The sequence below is a fragment of the Neomonachus schauinslandi genome, chromosome 2 (assembly GCF_002201575.2).
Source record: "Neomonachus schauinslandi chromosome 2, ASM220157v2, whole genome shotgun sequence".
In the NCBI taxonomy this organism is placed as follows: Eukaryota; Metazoa; Chordata; class Mammalia; order Carnivora; family Phocidae; genus Neomonachus; species Neomonachus schauinslandi.
Window position 1 is genome coordinate 23216629 of NC_058404.1, and position 21297 is coordinate 23237925.

A 21297-nucleotide genomic window follows, 5' to 3' on the forward strand; every position below is an offset into this window, starting at 1 on the left:
CCTAAATTTATGAATAAACATTCTAAAATATTATGATTGATATCTCCTTATAAAAGCAAAGACTAAAAATTAGGAGATAACTGACTTCAGTTTTAAGATATACAAAACTCAAACTGTGCTTTTAGGCATTTAGTGTATCAAAAGTTATGCAGGGGCACCTGGGTGGCTCAGTTGGTTAAGCATCCAACTCTTGATTTTGGCTCAGGTCATGATCTCAGGGTCATGAGGTCGGGCTCCTTGCTCAGTGCAGAGTCTGCTTGTTCCTCTCCCTTTGCTCCTTCCCCCTGCTCACTCTCTTGCTCTCGGTGCCTCTCTGTCTCATCAATCAATCAATCTTTTTAAAAAAGTTATGCAAACAGCTAAGATAGCGCAACAGCTCAATTTTCCCTATCAGCTGATTTTCTCTCAATTATAATTAAAACACTGTGACACTTGACAATTGTTGAAAGTATTTTCAGTGTTTTTATGCCGTGTCTTTTATCATGGGACAGAAAACTTTTTCTCCTTTCTCAGAGTTACCTTCAGTCTCTTTGTTCACTGGGATGGGACAAAATAGACTTCTTTACACAGAGACTTCAAAGGGAATGTTTGGAAAAAGAGAAATGTATAATCCTTTTGTCTTATGATGCCCAGATGAAATTTAACTGAAGACATCTTTAAGATTTAGTTCTTGGGGCACCTGGGTGGCTCAGTTGGTTAAGCGACTGCCTTCAGCTCAGGTCATGATCCTGGAGTCCCGGGATCGAGTCCCACATCGGGCTCCCTGCTCAGCAGGGAGTCTGCTTCTCCCTCTGACCCTCCTCCCTCTCATGCTCTCTGTCTCTCATTCTCTCTCTCGCAAATAAATAAAAAATTAAAAAAAAAAAAGATTTAGTTCTTAATTTTAACTCTTAGATATTGACAAAAACAACATTGAGCTCTTCATCTTAACCTTATTGACTTCCCTCTCATTATACCTATTCTTTCCTGTTATTTTACATTCTTTCTCATTGCCTTATGGTGCCAATTTTATTAATTTTTATTTTCTGACATAAAAATCTTCTGACTACTAATTTCTCCCCTTTGCTATCTATTAATAGTGTTTCTTGACAGCCTTGTGTGATTAATGACAGCTTTGTAAAAAAAACATTTCACATGCAGCAGTAATTTGAGAAATACTGCTTGAAGTAAATACTTGTAAAGACCTAAAACTTTTAGGACTTTTGGCAGATGAAAGTGATTTTGTTTGGAAACCTGTATAATCCAATATACATTTTCCAGTGTATATTCAAAAAGTGTTTTTTGCTGACATTCCTAAGTCTGTTCAGATATGAATACTACCTATCTTTATAACAGGAGAGACAAGCTATGTGCATGTTGCTAATAGACTACCACAGGAGATGACCAAATCACCAAATAAATCAATACATTTAATGATGAATTTCATAGTAGATTCTCAATGATTATTATTGACTAGTTGACTTACTGCACTTATTTGTTACTGATCATTGATCTCTTTTTCTTCAACATGAAATATACATTGCTTTCTCCCCTTTTTTATTAAATATGAAATTCTCGTACCTGTTGATCTAATGGAACAGATACCTGGAAAGCTTTTGTTTTCAAGTGTTTTAAAATGTCACAGTTACCCAGGCTTCTTGAGTTTTAATAATTGGTTCTGTAATGTTGTTAAGAACCTTCACACAGCTTATTAATATGGGCAGACTTCTACATCTTCTTCCCTTTTCTCAACTTAATTAACATAGCTCCATACTGAAAGTGGAAGAGAAAGACCAGTCTTACTTAGCAGTACAACAACTTAACCATAAGCCAACACTAATAAGGAACATTAACTGTAAAATATTACAGTACCTCACTGAATATCTCATCAATTGGGCATGCCATCTCTTTTAAGATCTTGGAACATACCTTTCAGATGATGGTTGCTTAGCATTTTCACATGGAATGTGTAGCAATATTTCCTCTCTAGTGCAAATTTACTTTAACTGAGCCGAGCATGGAGACCACACGGGGCTCAATCTTATGACCCTGAGATCACGACCTGAGCCAAAATCAAGAGTTGGACGCTCAACCAACTGAACCACCCAGGCATCCTTAAATCATTCTTTACATTATTCCCTGGTGTGAGCATTTTAAATCCTACTTAAATAAAAATCCTGCAGAGGCTTGCCATTACATGACTTCTTAGTTGAATATATATGATTTTGCAGGTAGGAACCCAAGTTTATGTTCTAGCCTCATCTCCTGACACTTGACCTTATTTAGTTCACCGTAGCATGAGACTGAGCTACTCACTGTGACTATGCTAGACTCTGCCTAGACGTTCTTCTCCTTTTCTATTTGGTGAATTTTTGCTTATTTTCAGCTCCAATGTTGACACTACTCTGAAGTATTTTCTATTTTCCATGAGGAATTAGTTACTCCCTCTTTTCTGTCACCATATACATGCCCTTTTTAGCATCATGTTGTCATAATTAGTTATTTGCCTATTTCCCCCTCTTCAAGTGTGGAAATCAGAGCTTATACTCTGTCCACTTCCAAGTACAGCACCTGCATATCATGAAGGCTCCTCAATCATTATAAATAAATGGCTCTTGGGCTCTTGTCAGTATTTTTGTTTTGGTATTATTTTATAAACTACTACTCTCTTATATCTGGGACACTTAATATTTTATTAAATAAAATAGCATATAATTTGGGATGCCCTTTTTGCCTTAAGGGCTTGAAGCTGACATGTAAATATGGAATTAACAAAACGGAAAAGATGATGAACCATAACCAGCCTATTCAATGACTATAGATTATATTACACATCCCATATAGAAATGTAGTCTCTGCAAGTCATATAAGAGGCATCCATTCTCTAGATAAGAAATACAGTATCCTTTCCTAGTGGTTAGGAACCTTGAAAGTCACAGAAGTCTTCTTATGGGCCAAATGAAATATTTCTTAATGAAGTTTAATTCTGTTTCTTGGTTCATTCCTCAAGGATAATTGATAATGGCTGAGTCTCATCAATCAATTAACAAATCAGCAAGTACTATTTATTGAGTTCTTACCACACAGTCATCACTATAATTACAAAATTGGGAAACATAAGATGTATAAGACATCACAGTTGTTCTTTTGCAGTTTTCATTTCCTTATGATATGCTCCATGGAAAAATCATTTATTAATTAATCCAAAAATATTTACTGAGATTCTGATTTGTTCTAGGGACTGAGCAAAGCACTAGGGTAACAGGAAGAAGATTTGATCTCTTTAAGAAATACAAAATAGTCTATCCTATCCCAAAATACAGCCTTCTTAATGTGAACACTTGCACCGAAATGTCATGAGTTTTGTTTGAGGCATGGATGCTGACTCTACTCCATAGCTGCAGAAGTCAAGGTTGTTAGAGTAGCATTTATTGTTGCATGTATCAGTTATCTGTTGCCATAATAATACTATACATCAAAGACCCACAAAACTTAGTAGATTAAATCAACAAGCATTTATTATTTCTTTTTTTTTTAAAGATTTTATTTATTTATATGACAGAGAGAGAGATAGCGAGAACAGGAACACAAGCAGGGGGAGTGGGAGAGGGAGAAGCAGGCTTCCCACCGAGCAGGGATCCCCATGCTGGGCTCGATCCCAGGACCCTGGGATCATGACCTGAGCTGAAGGCAGACACTTAATGACTGAGCCACCCAGACACCCCGCATTTATTATTTCTTTCAAACTTATAGGTAAGTAGCTTCTGCTGAAACAAAGCTTAGCAAAGTTTACTCATGTATCTTTGGTTAACTGTGTGTTGGCGAGGTGAGTTTGCTGACATTGGCTGGGCTCTCTCACGTGTCTAGATTCCCACCTAAGACAACTGACTGGGCTTTACTTAATGTATCTCACCTCTAGCAGCCTAGTCTGGGCCTGTTGGCATGTTGTCAAGGCAAAGGTAGGGGAGCAAAATGGAGAGAGATAGAGAAGAAATGTGCAAGAATTTTTTTCAAATCTTTACCAAATTTACTAAATGTTCCATTGGCCAAAGCAAGTGACTTGAACAATCTAAGAGTCAGAGTACATACTAAAGGGCATATATACAGAAAGACATGAAAAATTTGGCAGCAATATGATCAATCTGCCACACTAGAGTAGCTAATCATTGAGAGGTAGATTCCAAGCCAAAGTGCCCAGAAACCTTATGTTAAAGATTTTTTTAATCCTTTGCCATTTCAAATGCAGGAGGTAAGGGAGTTTGGACTGACTCAGATTAAAAAAGATGATGATTTGCTGGACATAACCACAGAATCACTGATTGAATTTGAGCATCCTATAACAAGTAAGTCTTTCTGGCCAAAGATGGAAGCTATAGGAATATGAAGGAGCTAACTATACCACAAACCTACCCACAAAGTTCATGTCTACACTATAGCAATAATGGTATTCCTCTGCTCCAGCTGCTACCTTTATGTGGTTCTTTTTGGAAGGGTAATTTCCCATGGTCACACTTAGTTGAGGGGCCATTATGCCTTGAAGACCCGAGTTACTGGCATTTTTTGAATTATATCTTGTAGGTTGAATTGTGTTTTCCAAAGACATATGTTGAAGATATTATCCTCAGTATTTTAGAATGTGGTCTTGTTTTGGAAATAGGGTCATTGCAGATGCAATTAGTTAAGGTGAGATCATACCAGAATAGGGTTAACCAACTGATGTCCTTCCAAGAAGAGGGGAGAGAAACACAGAAAGGAGATTGCCATATGAAGACATGGAGAAACCTAGGGAGAAGATCATCATGAGATAACAGAGGCAGAGATTGGAGTGATGCTTCTACAAGTCAAGGATTACCAGGAATTGCCAATAACTGCCCGAAGCTAGGAGAGAAACATGAAACAGATTCTCAGAGCTCTCAGAAGGAACCAACCTTGCTGACACACTGATTTTGGATTTCCGGCCTTCAGAATTTTGAGAGAATACATTTCTGTGGTTTTGAGCTGTCCAGTTTGTGGAAATGATTTTGGAATTGGGCAATGAGTAACCCCAGGAGAGCTGTTTGGGGCATGTTACCAGTGTCTGAAGCTCTGCAGAACTAGAACTACATTTGCTCTTCCTCCTCTGTAACCAGTTCTCTAGGTATGGCATAGCTTTCAAAAGTTCTCAAAACTCCTATCTTATTCAGACCACTTTCCCAGGACTATTGGAGCTACTCACTGTGTACCTGTGTCTCCAAGAGAATGCTAATCCCAGTGATTTCAGGGTGATTGGCCCATCCTATTTTTACGTGACATTTTTGGTTATTATTCTAGCTTTAAGAATCAAACATTTAATCTCTGACTACTCTGGTAGGGCTGCACTATGCATCCAAATGATTTTACCTTTTGAGGGTTTGAGCAAGTCCCATGGCCTCCTACATTTCTTCAAGCACTATGCCCTCTGTAGAATGCTTCTTTTCTCTAACTGCTTCAGCCTTTATTACAAGTACCCCCAGGAGAGCCTGTTGGTTTATATTGTTCTCTAGTTATTATTGGGGATTAAGATTCTTGTCTTACAGCCAGTATAAGCTTTGACATTTTTATATTCCCAAGGTGCCTAGCACATTGTAAGGAACATATTGGTGCTCTTAGCTTGTTGGTTCTTGACCCTTTTACCAGAACAGTTATTGTCAAAAATCAATGGAGAAAATTCTCTGGAGGTTTATTGATAGTGGTGGTGGGAGGGAGGTAGTTGAATAAAAGGGAAGAAAAGCATTACACCGGGCTGATGAGGCAGCTGTCTCTATGCTCCAAGTACTATCTCACCCTAGCCATTGACCAAAGGGCCTGAAATGATTACCATTAAAGTTACTTATAATTATTTTTGAGAGATACTAACTTCTAACTGGTAAATAGAAGATCTAACTCATTGAAAAGCTGGAACAGGAGACATGCTATGAATAAGTATTAACTCTTGTTCCATAGAGTCCTGTGGGAGTGGAATTGGGGAGAGAGGTTTCAGTCATGGGGAAGTAGATGTCTGGTAAAAAGTATTTTCCTTTGCTCCAGAAATTTGTTTTGAATGATAGGAAGTAGTTATGAGACAGCAAGGGAGAAAAGGGGTTAATCAGCAGGAAGATGTCAATAAATAGAATAAGATGTGGGAGAATAAATTTTGCCAATTTCTTAAGGTGGATCCATAGTGAGAGAATTGGGGTGTTCATCATGAGGATAATTTTCTTCCTCCATTGTTGTTCCTGGTAGTTCTGGCAGGAGAGCATGTATATCTAGATTCCTGCTTCATTTATGAAAGATATACATGTGAATACAGAAAATATACTGTGAATACATCTTAATTTTTTTAAGAGCCTAGGAAGCTTTTCACAGAAGCAATTAAAAACATCTTCAGCTTTGATTTACTCCTTTGCAATATTTTGGTTTTAAATCAGACATTTGAATCCTCTATAAAAATAGCAGGCAAATTTCACAAACACAAATATACATTTTATTTATTTATTTATTTATTTACTTATTTATTTAAAGATTTTATTTATTTGACAGAGAGAGACACAGCGAGAGAGGGAACACAAGCAGGGGGAGTGGGAGAGGGAGAAGCAGGCTTCCTGCGGAGCAGGGAGCCTGATGTGGGACTTGATCCCAGGACCTGGGGTCATGACCTGAGCCGAAGGCAGTCGCTTAACCGACTGAGCCACCCAGGCGCCCCACAAATATACCTTTTAAAGTCTAAATGTCATCAAATCATATTTAGGATAAATCAGGATTAGCTTCATTTTTAAGTAAAAAAAACCCAACCCTATACATTATGAATATCTTTTGATTTAGAATTATTAAATGACTTTAAGCAAATCAAAGTATTTTTATACCAACATGAAACTTTACAATAAGAAATGTATTTTTGGTGTCAATGTTTTTCTTTGTGTTTAAATATGAAGGAAAATTAGATCTTTAAAACAACAGGTAACCCTCAAAGTACTTCTTAACAAAGAAAATATCTCGTTATTTCAGGTGTGGATTCTAAGAAATAATCTTATGAGGTTAAGGACTCTGGAATTGAAGGCTTCTGACTTAAAGGGATTTTAGTGTTTGCCCAAGTCTCTGTTTTATGGAAACTGTGGTTAGAAACAGAATTACTCAAGCAAGATTGATAATCTGTAATTTGTAAACCTCAGACAGATAAAACTACTCTAAATTCTTGGAATAGCTATGGCAAGTAACAGAGCCTCTTTGACAGGCAATCATTTTATCCTGTTGATGTTCTGTTACCTAGTAAGCACCTTAACTGTTTTCCTAGATACTAGAAGAAACTAAAAAATAACACTGAGCATTTCTTCGATGGTAGTATTCAACCATTAACCGAAAGAAAAAAGAAATTTTATTTGAAGACCTACCTTTAAAACCTCTTAGAGAACAGGGTCCAAGATAGCAGCATATGAAGACCCTGAAAACACCTCCTCCCATGGACACACTGAATCTATGCCTACGTATAGGGAAATGCCTCTTGAAGAAGAACCAAAGCCTGAACAAACAGCTTTTACACAAGAAACTTTTAACTTCTAAATATTAAAATTGAAATGACAAAAGTTAAGAATAAAGAGACAATCTTAAAGACAACAAGAGAAAAACAAGTAGTCACATACAAAGGAAACCTCATAAGACTGTCAGCTGATTTTTCAGCAGAAATTTGCAGGTCAGAAGGGAATGGTGGGATATATTTAAAGTGCTGAAAGGAGGATGAGCACTGAGTAATAATATGGGATTTTTGCATCATTGTACTGTATACCTGAAACTAATATAATGCTGTATGTTAACTACTCTGGAATTAAAGTAAAATTAAAATAAAATAAAAGGGGGAAAAAGTGCTGCAAGGAGAAAAATTATAACTAAGAATATTGTATTCAGCAAGGTCATTATTCAGAATTCAAGGAGAGAGAAATAGTTTCCCAGAGAAGCAAAAACTAAAGGAGTTCATCACCACTAAGCCATCCTTACAAGAAATGTTAGAGGGTCTTGTTTAAGCAGAAAAGAAAAGATCATACTAGAAATAAGAAAATACATGAAAGAAAAAAATCTCACTGGTAAAGGCAAATATATAGTAAAGACAGTTGATCACCCATTTAAAAGTTAGCATAAAGGTTAAAAGACAAAAATAGTAAAATCAACTATAACTACAAAAATACTTAAGAGATAAACAAAATAAAAAGATGTCAACTATGATGTTAAAAACATAAAATGGGGGGGGAGTAAAAATGCAGTGCTTTTAGAATGTTATCATACTTAAGCAACTATCAGCTTAAAATATATACGTCAATATATGAACCTCATGGTAAACACAAACCAAAAACCTGCAATAGATACATAAAAGAAATAAAGAGAAAGGAGCCCAAACATAACACTAATGAAAACCATCAAACCACAAGTACAGAGACCAAAAAGAGAAAGGAACAGAGAAGAACTACAAAAATGACCAGAAAACAATAACAAAATGGCAATAAGTATATACCTATCAAAAAGTACTTTAAATATAAATGGACTAAATTATCCAATCAAAAGACATATGGTGGCTGAATGCATTAAAAAAGGCAAAACCCATCTATATGCAGCCTATAAAAGACTCATTTCAGATCTAAAGTCACACACAGACTGAAAGTGAAGGGATGGAAAAAGATATTCCATGCAAACGGAAATGAAAAGAAAGCTAGGGTAACATTTCTGACAGCAGAAAAAATAAAAACAAAGACAGGGATTAAAAAAAAAAAGACATTACCTAATGATAAGAGGTCAATCTAGGAAAAGCTGTAACATTTGTAAATACTTATGCACCCAAAACAGGGGCACCTACATGTATAAAGCAAATATTAACAGACCTAAAGAGAGAAATTGACAGTAATGTAATAATAGTAGGAGACTTTAATACCTTACTTACTTCAATAGATAGATCATCCAGACCAAAAAAAAATCAATAAGGAAACTTCAGCCTTAAATAACTCATTAGATCAGATGGACTTAATAGATATAAACAGAACATTTCATTTAAAAACAACATCCAGGGGCGCCTGGGTGGCAGGTGGTTAAGCGTCTGCCTTCAGCTCAGGTCATGATCCCAGGGTCATGGGATCCAGCCCCGCATAGGGCTCCCTGCTCCACAGGAAGCCTGCTTCTCCCTCTCCCACTCCCCCTGCTTGTGTTCCCTCTCTTGCTGTCTCTCTCCCTCTCTCTCTGTCAATTAAATAAATAAATAAAATCTTTAAAAAAATAAATAAAAACGACATCCACATTTAAAGAATACACATTCTTTTCAAGTGCACGTAGAACATTCTGTGAGATAGATTGCGTGTTAGGCACAAATCAAGCATCAGTAAATTCAAGAAGATTGAAATTATATCAGGCATCATTTTCAGTCACAACAGTATAAAACTAAAAATCAATTACAATAAGAAAACTGAAAGAAAATCCCACAAACATATGGAAGCTAAATAACATGCTACTAAACAACCAATGGGTCAACAACAACAACAAAAAAAATCAAAGAGAAAATTTTAAAAATACCTGGACACAAAATGAAATACAAAGTTCCAAACTCGATGAGAGACAAAGCAGTTCTAAGAGGGACATGCATAGTGACACAGACCTATCTCAAGAAACAAGAAACATTCCAAATAAACAATCTATCTTTACACTTAAAGGAATTATAAAAAGAAGAACAAAGCCCAAAGTTAGTAAAAAGAGGAAATAATAAAGATCAGAGAGGAAATACATGAAATAGAGACTTAAAAAAATAGGAAAAAAATCAATGAAACTAAAAGCTGGTTATTTGAAAAGGTAAACAAAATCAATAAACCTCTAGCCAGATTCATCAAGGAAAAAAAAAGAGAGGGCCCAAATAAATATAATGAGAACTGAAAGAGAAGTTACAACTGACACCACAGAAATACAAAGGATCATAAGAGAAAACTCTAGACAATTATACATCAACAAATTGAAAAACCTGAAGAAATGGATACATTTTAAGGAACACATAACCTTTTTTTTTTTAAATTTATTTATTTGACAGGGGGAGACACACATAACCTTCCAAGACTGAATTGTGAAGAAACAGAAAATCTAAATAGACTGATTACAAGTAATGAAATAGAACTAGTAATTTAAAAACTCCCAAAAAACAAAAGTCCAGGACCAGACGGCTTCACAGCTGAATTCCTTCAAACATTTAAAGAAGTTAGTATCTATCCTTCTCAAATTCTTCCAAAAAATAGAAGATAGAGCACTTCCAAACTCACTTTAGGATGTCAGCATTACCCTGATACCAAAACCAGACAAGGACAGCATAAAAAAAAAAAAAAAAGAAAATTACAAGCCAATATCCCTGATGAACACAGATGCAAAAATCCTCAACAAAATAATAGCAAACAGAATTCAATAATACATTAAAAGGATCATAGGCCATAATCAAGTGAGGTTTATTCAAGGTATATGACTATGCTTCAACATCCGCTAATCAACATGATATACCAAAATAACAAAGTGAAGGATAAAAATTATATGATCATCTCAATAGATGCAGATAAAGCATTTGACAAAATCAGCATTCATTTATGAGAAAAACTCTTAATAAGGTAGGTATAGAAAGACATTACCTCAACATAATAACAGCCATTTATGACAAACTAAGTTTTTCTGCTAAGATCAGGAACAAGACAAGGATGCCCACTCTAGCCACTTTTATTCAATAAACTATTGGAATTCCTAGGCACAGCAATTAGGTAAGAAATAGAAAGCATCCAAATTGGAAAGGATGAAGTAAAACTGTCACAATTTTCAGAAGACATGATACCATCTATAGAAGTACAAATTTAACCAAGGAGGTAAAAGACATATACTTTGACAACTATAAGACACTGATGAAAAAATTAAACATGACACAAATAAATGGAAAGATTTACTGTGCTTGTGGATTGGAAGAGTTAATATCGTTAAAATGTCCTTACTACCCAAAACAACCCATAGATTCAATGCAAAATCCCATGAAAATGTCAGTGGAATTTTTTTTTTTATTTTACAAAACTAGAGCAAACAATCCTAAAATTTGTATGGAACCGTGAAAGACCCTGAATAGCTAAAACAATTTTGAGAGAGGACACACCTAGAGTCATCATGCTCCTGGATTTCAAACTGTACGACAAAGCTATAGTAATCAAGACAGTATGGTAATGGCACAAAAACAGACAGAATGGAATAGACGAGAGAGCCTAGAAATAAACCCACACATATATGGTCAATTAATTTATGACAAAGGATGCAAGAAGATAGTCTCTTCAATAAATGGTGTTGGGAAAACTGGACAAATAAATGCAAAAGAATGAAACTGGACCACTATTATACTGTATACCAAAATAAATTCAAGTGGGCAGTGAACTATTTGACATCAGTCAGCAATATTATTTTAGACCAGTTTCCTAGGCAAGGGCAACAAAGGCTAAAATAAACAAATGAGACTATATTAATCTAAAAAACTTTTGCACAGTGAAAGAAACCGTCAACAAAATGTAAAGGCAATATACTGAATGAGAGATGATATTTGGAAATCATATAAGGAGTTAATATCCAAAATATGTAAAGAACTTACACAACTTAATATAAAAAAAAATCAAAAAACCCAAGTAAAAAATGGGGAGGCAACTTCAATAGATATTTTTCCAAAGAAGACTTACAGATAGCCAGCAGACACGTGAAAAGATGCTCAATATCACTTGCAATAAGGAAACTGCAAATGTGGGGCACCTGGGGTGCTCAATCAGTTAAGTATCTGCCTTCAGCTCAGGTCATGATCCTGGAGTCCTGGGATCAAGTCTTGCATTGGGCTCCCTGCTCAGTGGGAAGTCTGCTTCTCCCTCTTCCTCTGCTGCTTGCTCTCTCTCCGTCAAATAAAAAAATAAAATATTTTTTTTTTTAAAAAGGGAAACTGCAGATAAAAACCACAGTGAGATATCATCTCATATCAGCCAGATTGGCCATTATCAAAAAGACAAAAAATAACAAGTGTTGGCGAGGATGTGGAGAAAAGGAAACCCTCGTGCACTGTTGGTGAGAATGCAAACTGGTGCAGCCACTGTGGAAAATCATATGGAGGTTTCTTTAAAAATTAAAAATAGAACTACTATACAATACAGCAATTCCACTTTGGGATATTTATCTGAAGATAACAAAAAACATCAACTTGAAGATATATATGCACCCCTATGTTTATTGCAGCATTATTTTCACCCGCCAAGGTATGGAAGCAACCTAAGTGTCCATCGATAGATGAATGGGTAAAGAAGATGTGGTGCACATTTACAAGGGAATATTAACAGTCATAAAAAATAATGAAATCTTGCCATTTCTGACAAACTGGAGGGATCTAGAAGGTGTTATGCTAAGTGAAGTAAGTCAGATAGGGAAAGACAAATTCTGTATGATTTCATATATATGTGGAATCCAAAAAAAAAACAAAGGAGCAAACCAAATAAAACAGAAAAGGACTCTTAGATACAGGAAACAAACTGTTGGTGACCAGAGAGAGGAGAGAGGGGTCAGAAATGGGCAAAAGAGGTAAAAGGAATCATGAGGTACAAAGTTCCAGTTATAAAATAAATAAATCATGGAGATGCAATACACAGCCTAGGGAATATCGTACTAAATCTGTATGGTGACAGGTGGTAACTAGGGTTATCGTGGGGATCATTTTGTAATATATAAAAATATCAAATCACTATGATGTATACCTGAGATTAATAGGATATGGTACGTCAATTATACCTAAGACTTCTTTAATGAGGATCTAAGTCTAAAAATACAGTATGGAAGATCACTAAGAAAATTAATGTGCCTTGCTTCAGCAATGATAAAATATGATGTAAATGCATAATAGAGAGACACAGTACATAGTGGCTTCAGCCCCTTTGCTAATGTTAAACTGCTGATGTTAAGCTGGCATGCCATTTCACTCCTAAGGAAGGCAGTTCACTGGAAGAATCCCTCTCGGCTATTGTGTAAGCCTAATACAATTCTTTCTGTTTTCTTGACATTTGCTTTTGACAACCCACCCAAGTTCTTGTCTTGTTTAGGATCCCTGTGGAGTCAATCTGAAGGCAGAATGAAAGGAGAAAGGAGTCCAGTTGTTAGGCAATGGCCAATATAGATGACCTACATTCCGGCTCCCAGCGGTTAGGCCTATAAACCCGGAGTGGGTCTGTGTAGGTCGTTGCAAGGAGTGCAAGACATAGAACTTGTCTGCGAGAAAATAATTTTCAAGAGGCTTTGGGAATAGTTTCTCTTACTGAAAGAAAGAAGCTATTTCTGAAGGAAAGAAGAGAGAAACCTTTAGAAATAAAGTGTAAACTCCCTCCTATGCGTTTAGACACTAAAGTCTGCAGGTAAACAAGGCAGCAGGGAACATTTGCGCGCAGGGCGAGGAGAGAGGCGGGCCGGGGAAGATTACCACTTGTTACAGCACTTGACATTAATTAAACCTGCTTTAAATAAAGGTGTTAGATTATTTTTCCATTGCATGCAGTATTTACATTAATTATACCAAATGCTAAAACTGTTTTCTATAACCAAGTCATCTGCATTCTTAATAAATTCATGCATTTTGGAAACCAAAAGGATATGCTAGGAGAGGATTCCAGCATGCTGTACTCTATGCATGTGAAATTAAAATGCTCTGCTCCAGAGAGCTGGTCCTTCGTTTCCACATCAGATACTGCTCTTTCTTCCTCCCCTGTGGAATCATTAGTGAGCAAAATTCCCCTATAGCACACTGGGGTAAGGACTCATCTCTTCTATTCTCTCAGCTTATGGTCTGAAATGGTATTTCCTGGGGCTGAAACTCTGACCAAGGGCTGTTTGGTTTACAAAAACAGAAGGGGGCTCTGGCAGTTCCCTTCCTGTTTCTTAGTGGCCTGCTGTATCTATTGATTTCCAGTGCTTCTAATAATAAGCTGGCTAAGATGGCAATAGATGGCATTCCACAGAAACCCATGTTTTTCCACTCCCTCCTCCATCCAGATGCATAGACCTGCTTCTAGTCCCTTGTACCCACCTTGTTCCTTCTCTGCATAGATCTTTGCACATGCCAATTGCTTAAACTGGAAGACTATTCTTTCACACTTTGCCTAGTTACCTCAATTCTCCTCCCACAGACCCATTAACTTCTTTTACAGGACACAGAGCAATGACAATTATACATTTGTGGTGTGATTATTTGACCAACCTAACTCTCCTATTAAAATATGAGCCTTAAGGGACAGAGGTATATGTCTTTTGGTCTGCCAATGCATCAGGGCCTCTCACTGATCCCAGAGGCCCCTGGCATGGAGAAGGTATATAAAAATATGTGTGGATTAATGGAATAGATGAACAAATAGAGTGAATGAATTAATGAAAATAAAAACCATAAGTGTTGTATCCATATTTTGTCTCAAATTGCCCTTCTGCTTATAATACCCTCTGGCTTTCAATCTTTTCATTACCTTCTTCCCATAATTTGAGAGATGTCAAATCCCAACTCCTGCATGAAGTAATTTTTAGCTATTAAATCCTCACCAAATCCTTTTTTCCTCCAAATGTCACACATTATGAATATACATGGAATTGCATTTTATGGTAGTTTTTTCTCCCACATCTGTAAATGCTTAAATTATGAGAATAAAAATATAAAATTAAACATTAAAACTGTGTAAAGCTTAAGTGATTTAATTCTTCCCTTCATTGGGTATGTGTCATGATGTTAACACTATACTCCCGTGTGATTGCATGGGGAGGGGAGCAGATCAATCTCTGCTTCAGTATTGTTTAGTTCTTTCAAGTCTCACTGACTATTCTCTGTTCCCAACTCCTTTCTATCCTCCATCCCTTAACACAAACACTCAAAATCTAGTTTCCACCTTTCCCTGCTTTTCTTTCTGCCCCAAAATGTTGACACCTTGAAACTCCATCACTCATACTCTCTTGCTACCTGGATTGCAGCTGGATTTGACCAGCAGGATGCACAAGCAGAGGAGAAGAGGAGAGATATTATGGTATGTCTTCCTGATCTTGGCCCACATTTGGCTATGTCTCTGGAAGTGGCTACCATCTCTTTTTGATTACCACATCTATTGTGTGGCCCATTTCCACAGCTTCAGTACTTACTGGGGTCCAATAATACTGTTTGCTCTCTTTAACCCTTTACTCCTAGGGTGGCAATGGCTTTCTGATCTTGGTGATCTTTGAGCATTTCAAGTTCTTTGTCCATTCCTTTAGCACTGTTCATACCTCTGTAAATATTCTATTATTTAAAATATTTTGAATCACTGAAGCTGGATTCTGTTTATTGATAAGGATACTGCAGCAGTCATGGGGGCATCCCCTTGCAGGGGTTAGTCTGCAATTAGTGACTAGTCAAGCATGGTACCAAGTCCCAAATCCCTTTCTTTGATTCAGGACAACTCTGATGGGCCATTCTAATTTCAGATGTCCCCGGAGAATCTACTGAGAACTCTGCAACAGCATTGCTATTCAATCTTTCCCTCTGTCAAATTCTGCTTCTTTCTCTCCTTTATAAGTGTTGCTGTGAAGAGCTCTCCACTCTGAAAACCATGCATTATACTCTTTTGGGGATTGGCTTGCCCTAAGAGGCCACACAGAGATGTTCCATACATCACACTTCTTGAGAGGAAATGATAAAATCATGGGCTGATTGGGTCAGCAAATGGTCTTAATACCTATTCTTGATCATCAAATACTTCATGTAGAAAGATTGACATGAAATTACATAACTTGTTGCACAATTTATTATACATAGGGAATAACTGATCATTCTAAAGTTCCCTAGTCTTTCAGAGTGAAAAACACACCCTACTGGTAACTCAAGTTTTCATTTTATTGTTTAGCACTAGTACCTAAAGAAAATTCAAATGTGATGGTTCATTTATCCTTTGAATGCTTTGCAGTCCAACGTTGTTCTGATGTCTGCTTCTTTTTTGACTTGGTGATCCTAGCAATATTATTGATTTGAGTGGGAGGGCACTAACAAAATAAAATATTATATCTAAAAATTATAAAATGTTAGAGCTAAAAGGAACCTTCAAAATAATAAAAACTGGAATTGTTCTAGTAAAACAGCTATGCTACAACTGTCACAATGCTTTTTCTAGCTCAGACATCATTCATTTTTATGAGAACATCTGTCTCCAAAATAAATTCTTCTCAGATAATTTTGGGGTCTTTTCAGAAATAGCTCACATGGGTTTTGTGAAAAACCTTCTCTTGGCTTTGCCATGGCACCAGACATTTCCTTCTCTCCTCCTATCTCATCTTGGAGCCCAAAGCGGAAGCTTTGAAGCATTGCTTGTCTTACCACCAAAGATGCCCTCCAAAGACAATGCTGCTTATGCTGGTGTTTATTAAAATTGACTCCACTTCTGGCTCTGCCTGTGATGGCCGACTAGTGTCTTCCAGAGAACCCAATATCTGCATGCAGAGTAGCAGATGAAAGCTGCTTGCACAATGCTAACCCACTACTGTAGAGTCTATATTTTTAAATCTTTTATTACATGCCGCTTGTTCTAGAGCTCAAAAAGTAGTTCAAGAAAACTGGGGTAGGAACACTCTGAAGGATTTTTACAAGTTGTCCTGAGAATCCCTGTTTCCCACAATGTTGGCCCTTGACATGGGACCTAATTAATATGTTTGGTTTTTTATCATCTTGTCATAAAGTAAGCATAGTGTAGTAGCAGGGAGGAGGGACATAGATTTAAACCATTTGTGAGTTTGAGAACTGCTTTTCTACTGACTCACTACCTATGTTGGATAAGTTAAAAAAATCTCTCAGAGGCTCAGTTTCCTCATCTGTAGAATGGACAAAATAGCTGTGAGCATTAAGTGGTATGTTGTGTTGTTTCCCAAAACCTTAATTTAGTGAGTCACTAAAATAACACAAAAACATGGGAGAAGAGAGAGAAACAAAGCTTAGCCAAGTAAGATCATCTACTACTGCCTCAATTTCATGAGTGAAATCACGTTTTAACACCAAACACATAGAATATAGAATTGGCAATTTTATACAGCTCTCTTTCTGTCATATGTTTATATATCTATCTTTATATAGTCATGTATAGTTATATTACGCCCTTTGGTGTGGTATTCTTTGGAACATGTTCTGGTCCTTTTCAGAGAGAGGATCTTCATAAACCCCATGTCTCCTTCTTAGAATGGTGTTTTCACTTTGCCAAGACCTGTGAGTTTCTATATCTCCTGAGATATCCTGAGTTTGAGGTTTTTCCCAAACTAGCCCTGAACAACTCTACTTTATCCTAACTAGCCTCAGACCTTCCAAGATTGGGGATTAAACTTAACCCAGAAGGTCACAGTCAGAATGAGTGCCTGAATATGCTGACTACTCTAAATTCTAAGATTTAAATAATTGTTTCAGATTCTGTATATGGTAACTAATTTCATCATATGCCTTACCACAGTGACAGTGATGTAAGACTCTACATAACAAAATGAAAGAAAGACCATTTTAGAACTAGATAGATAAAAAGCTTAATGTTATTTGGGGCATAAATCATAGGTGTGGTCTAGATATTGATAATGCATCAATTTATTTTCTAATAAATAAAAATTCTTAGAGGTGATGGTTAGAGTGCTTTTCATCTTGAGAGCATTTTATGAACATTGACTAATTTATCATTATTTACAAGCCAATTAATTTTCACTACCCTGAGGTAGGAAATGTAATTATGCCAGACTGGCAGATGGGAAAAAAGAAATTGGGGAGAGAATCAAAAAATAATTATGAGTTTAATAGTCCTGAATTAAATGGATATTTACTGTTCAATTTAAATGCCATAAAACAATGTGCAGTAGATATTTTGGTAAGACACTTTTACTAAATACTTTTAGGTCACTCATGCACTTACTCTTAATTTCACTTCCTCCCTCCCTCACTCATTTATTTACTGAATTCATCCATTTAACAAATGTTTATTGAGGTAAGTACTAAAAATATAAACTTAAGTAAGATACATTAGCAGTTCTTAAGAAGTTTATGGTCCCCTAAAAGAAAAAACATGTAAGCAGATAATGGCACAGTGGTGTTATAGGGACACATATTGCTTTCACTGGATCTTGAAAGATGATATTTATTATACAGACATGCTGGCAGAAGACAGAAGAAACACTATACTTGAAATCCCAGATGCATGAAAGAGCATAGGATTTGAAGGGAACACGAGCAATTCTTAAAGGTTGTAATATAGGTATAGATTGAAGGTACAGGAGAGTATGAAGTCAGAAAATAGGAACAAGATCATGGTACCATGTGTGTTAGACATTAACCCAGAGGACATCAGAGGTCTTGTTAAAATTATTTTTTCAGAGTCACTCTTCAGAAATTTGGGTTCAATAGTCTGAAGTAGGATCTGGGTATCTATATTTTCAATAAGCATCACAGATTCTTCAGATGCAGATCTTTGGCTATGTTTTGAGAAAATGATGTAGGTAATGATGAACTATTGAAGGGACTTCAGTAAGAAAACAATACAATCAGATTTATATTTTAGAAGAGCAAGTCTGATAGTAATGTGGGGAGTGGACTGGAGGAGGCTAGAGGTGAAGCAAAAGTTGGGAGAGAAGACAGAATTCTATTTCAATTGTTCAAAAAGAAAAAAGGAAAGTTTGATCTAAAGTAGTTAAGAGGGTTTAGAAAGGAAAGATTACTTTGAGGGATAATTAGGGAAAGGGCTAGGGATTGACTTAAGGTAAGGGGATGAAGAGAGGAGAGTTTAAGATTACTCCTAAATTGTTTAAACACAGTTCTGAGTGGTTCTGGAATCACAGAGTAGTTCTGGAAGGAGAGAACATCTCTGGTTACACATAGGGCTTCATTAGTATGTGCTTGAAGGAAAGAAATTTGATGTTCAAATCTTAGACATTGGGGAGAGTATGTGCTATGGTGAGGGCTGTGAATTGTGTAAGACTGATGAATCACAGACCTGTACCTCTGAAACAAATAATACATTATATGTTAAAAAAAAAAAAAAGAAGGTAGTAGGAAGGGAAAAATGAAGTGGGGGGAATCAGAGCGGGAGATGAACCATGAGAGACTATGGACTCTGAGAAACAAACTGAGCATTCTAGAGGGGAGGGGGTGGGGGGATGGTTTAGCCTGGTGATAGGTATTAAAGAGGGCATGTATTGAATGGAGCACTGGGTGTTATACACAAACAATGAATCATGGAACACTACATCAAAAACTAATGATGTAATTTTTGGTGATTAACATAACATAATAAAATAAAATTTAAAAAAAACTTAGATATGTGTATGGTCTGTGTGGTTACAATGGTCTGTAATTCCATTTGAATAATGAAACAGATGAAGCCATTTTATTTGTTGGATTATAAAAAGGAGAGACCATAGGGAGAACTGTTAGTTGGCTATTAGGATTATCAGTGAAGTAATGACCATAATCATTGTAATAAACCATAGGAAGGGAGTCAAATGTTAGAAATATTTCAAAAGAAGACAGGATTTTGTGACTAGTTAGATATGGTTGATTAGGGAGATGAAAGATAAAATTAACATTTCAGGGCAGATATTAAGAAGTTGGAGGTGATGATGAACTAGAGTAATTGGTAAGGAGAATGAGTTAAGGGGTGAGTGAGCAACTGAATTTACTTTTGGAAATAATGATGTTGGGATGATCGTGGGATATTTATTTTATTTTATTTTATTTTTAGATTTTATTTATTTATTTGAGAGAGAGAATGAGACAGAGAGAGAGCATGAGAGGGGGGAGGGTCAAAGAGAGAAGCAGACTCCCCGCCGAGCAGGGAGCCCGATGCAGGACTCGATCCCGGGACTCCAGGATCATGACCTGAGCCAAAGGCAGTCGCCCAACCAACTGAGCCACCCAGGCGCCCCGATCGTGGGATATTTAAGGGGATGAGGAATCAATAGGCACTTGACACTACTGAACTGGATTTGGTGAAAGGTTTATGTAGACTGAGCAGCCTCAACCCATAATAGTGATACTGCCTCAGGATGAGAAAGAGGAATTACCATCAGTTATTGTATGGTGGCCAGTTAGTTTACTAGAGGACACTGCTATTTACAGCATTGGGAAAGTTGCTTCATTTTTATCTCCTTCCAGTTGTTGAAATAAGAATAGCATAGAATATTAATCAAGAACATGTGTGTAGGATAGTCCAAGATGGTGGAGGAGTAGGAGACCTTAGTTTTGTGTGGTCTCAGTAATTCAACTAGATAGCTATTAAATCATTCTGAACACCTGAAAACTCAACTAGACATCTAAGAAAAGAATTGCTGCAATTCTACAAATAAAAAAGAGACCACTTTCTGCAAGTAGGAGGTGCAGAGAAGTGAATCTGAGGTGACATATAGGAAGATAAACCGGGGGGCAGGGAGCCTCCATAAGCTGTCACCAGAAAGTAATATAGCAGTGGAGAGCAAAATCAGAACTCACAGAAGTCTGTTCCAGTGAGGGTCATCCTTGCCTGAAAGGTGCTCAGGTGGCAAAGCAGGGCAGAATCCTAGGTGGGACAGTGTGGTCTCAGGATACCTGAGGTCACAGAAATAATGAGGAGTGTCTGAGTGCAGCAAAGTTCCCAAGCATCAGAGTGGGGAAGCTGGCTGCAATCTGTAAGCCCAGGAGTGGGCTCTCAGCTCAGGGTTGCCATAAACCTTGAACCGCAACATGGGCTGGTGACTGCTCTCTGAGCAGGGGCCCAGTGAGTGGCAGAACCAGCGAGATCCTCCTTCCTCCCCCAGGAGGAGTGGCACAGGAGCAGTCGCAGGAGTCTGCAGGGTTTGAAGACTCAAAAGAGGGTCATGTGCCTGAGATGGAAATGCTCAGTCACAGGCCGGGTGAGCCAGAGTGTGGTCAGAGACAGGGAAACAGGAATAATTGACTGCTTTTCCCTGAGAGTGCACTGAGGAGTGGGGTCCCAAGTTTCGGCAGTAGGGCTGGAGACTGGGAGGCAGCCATTTTCATTCTCATCCTCTAAAGTGGCATGGAAAGCCTTCAGGGAAGAAAATTCACATACAGCAATCCGGAGCCACTTACTTAGCCTGGCCACCTGGCAAGGGCAGTGCAATTCTGCCTGGGGCAAAGACTCCTGAGAACCAGTGCAACAGGCCCCTCCCCCAGAAGATTAGCAAGAACATCCAGCTAAGACCAAGTTTAGCGATCACACACAACTGCAAAACTCCAGCAGTAGGGGAAAATAGTATAAGAATTCATGTTTTTTTCCCCACAATTCTTCAGTCTTTCAATTT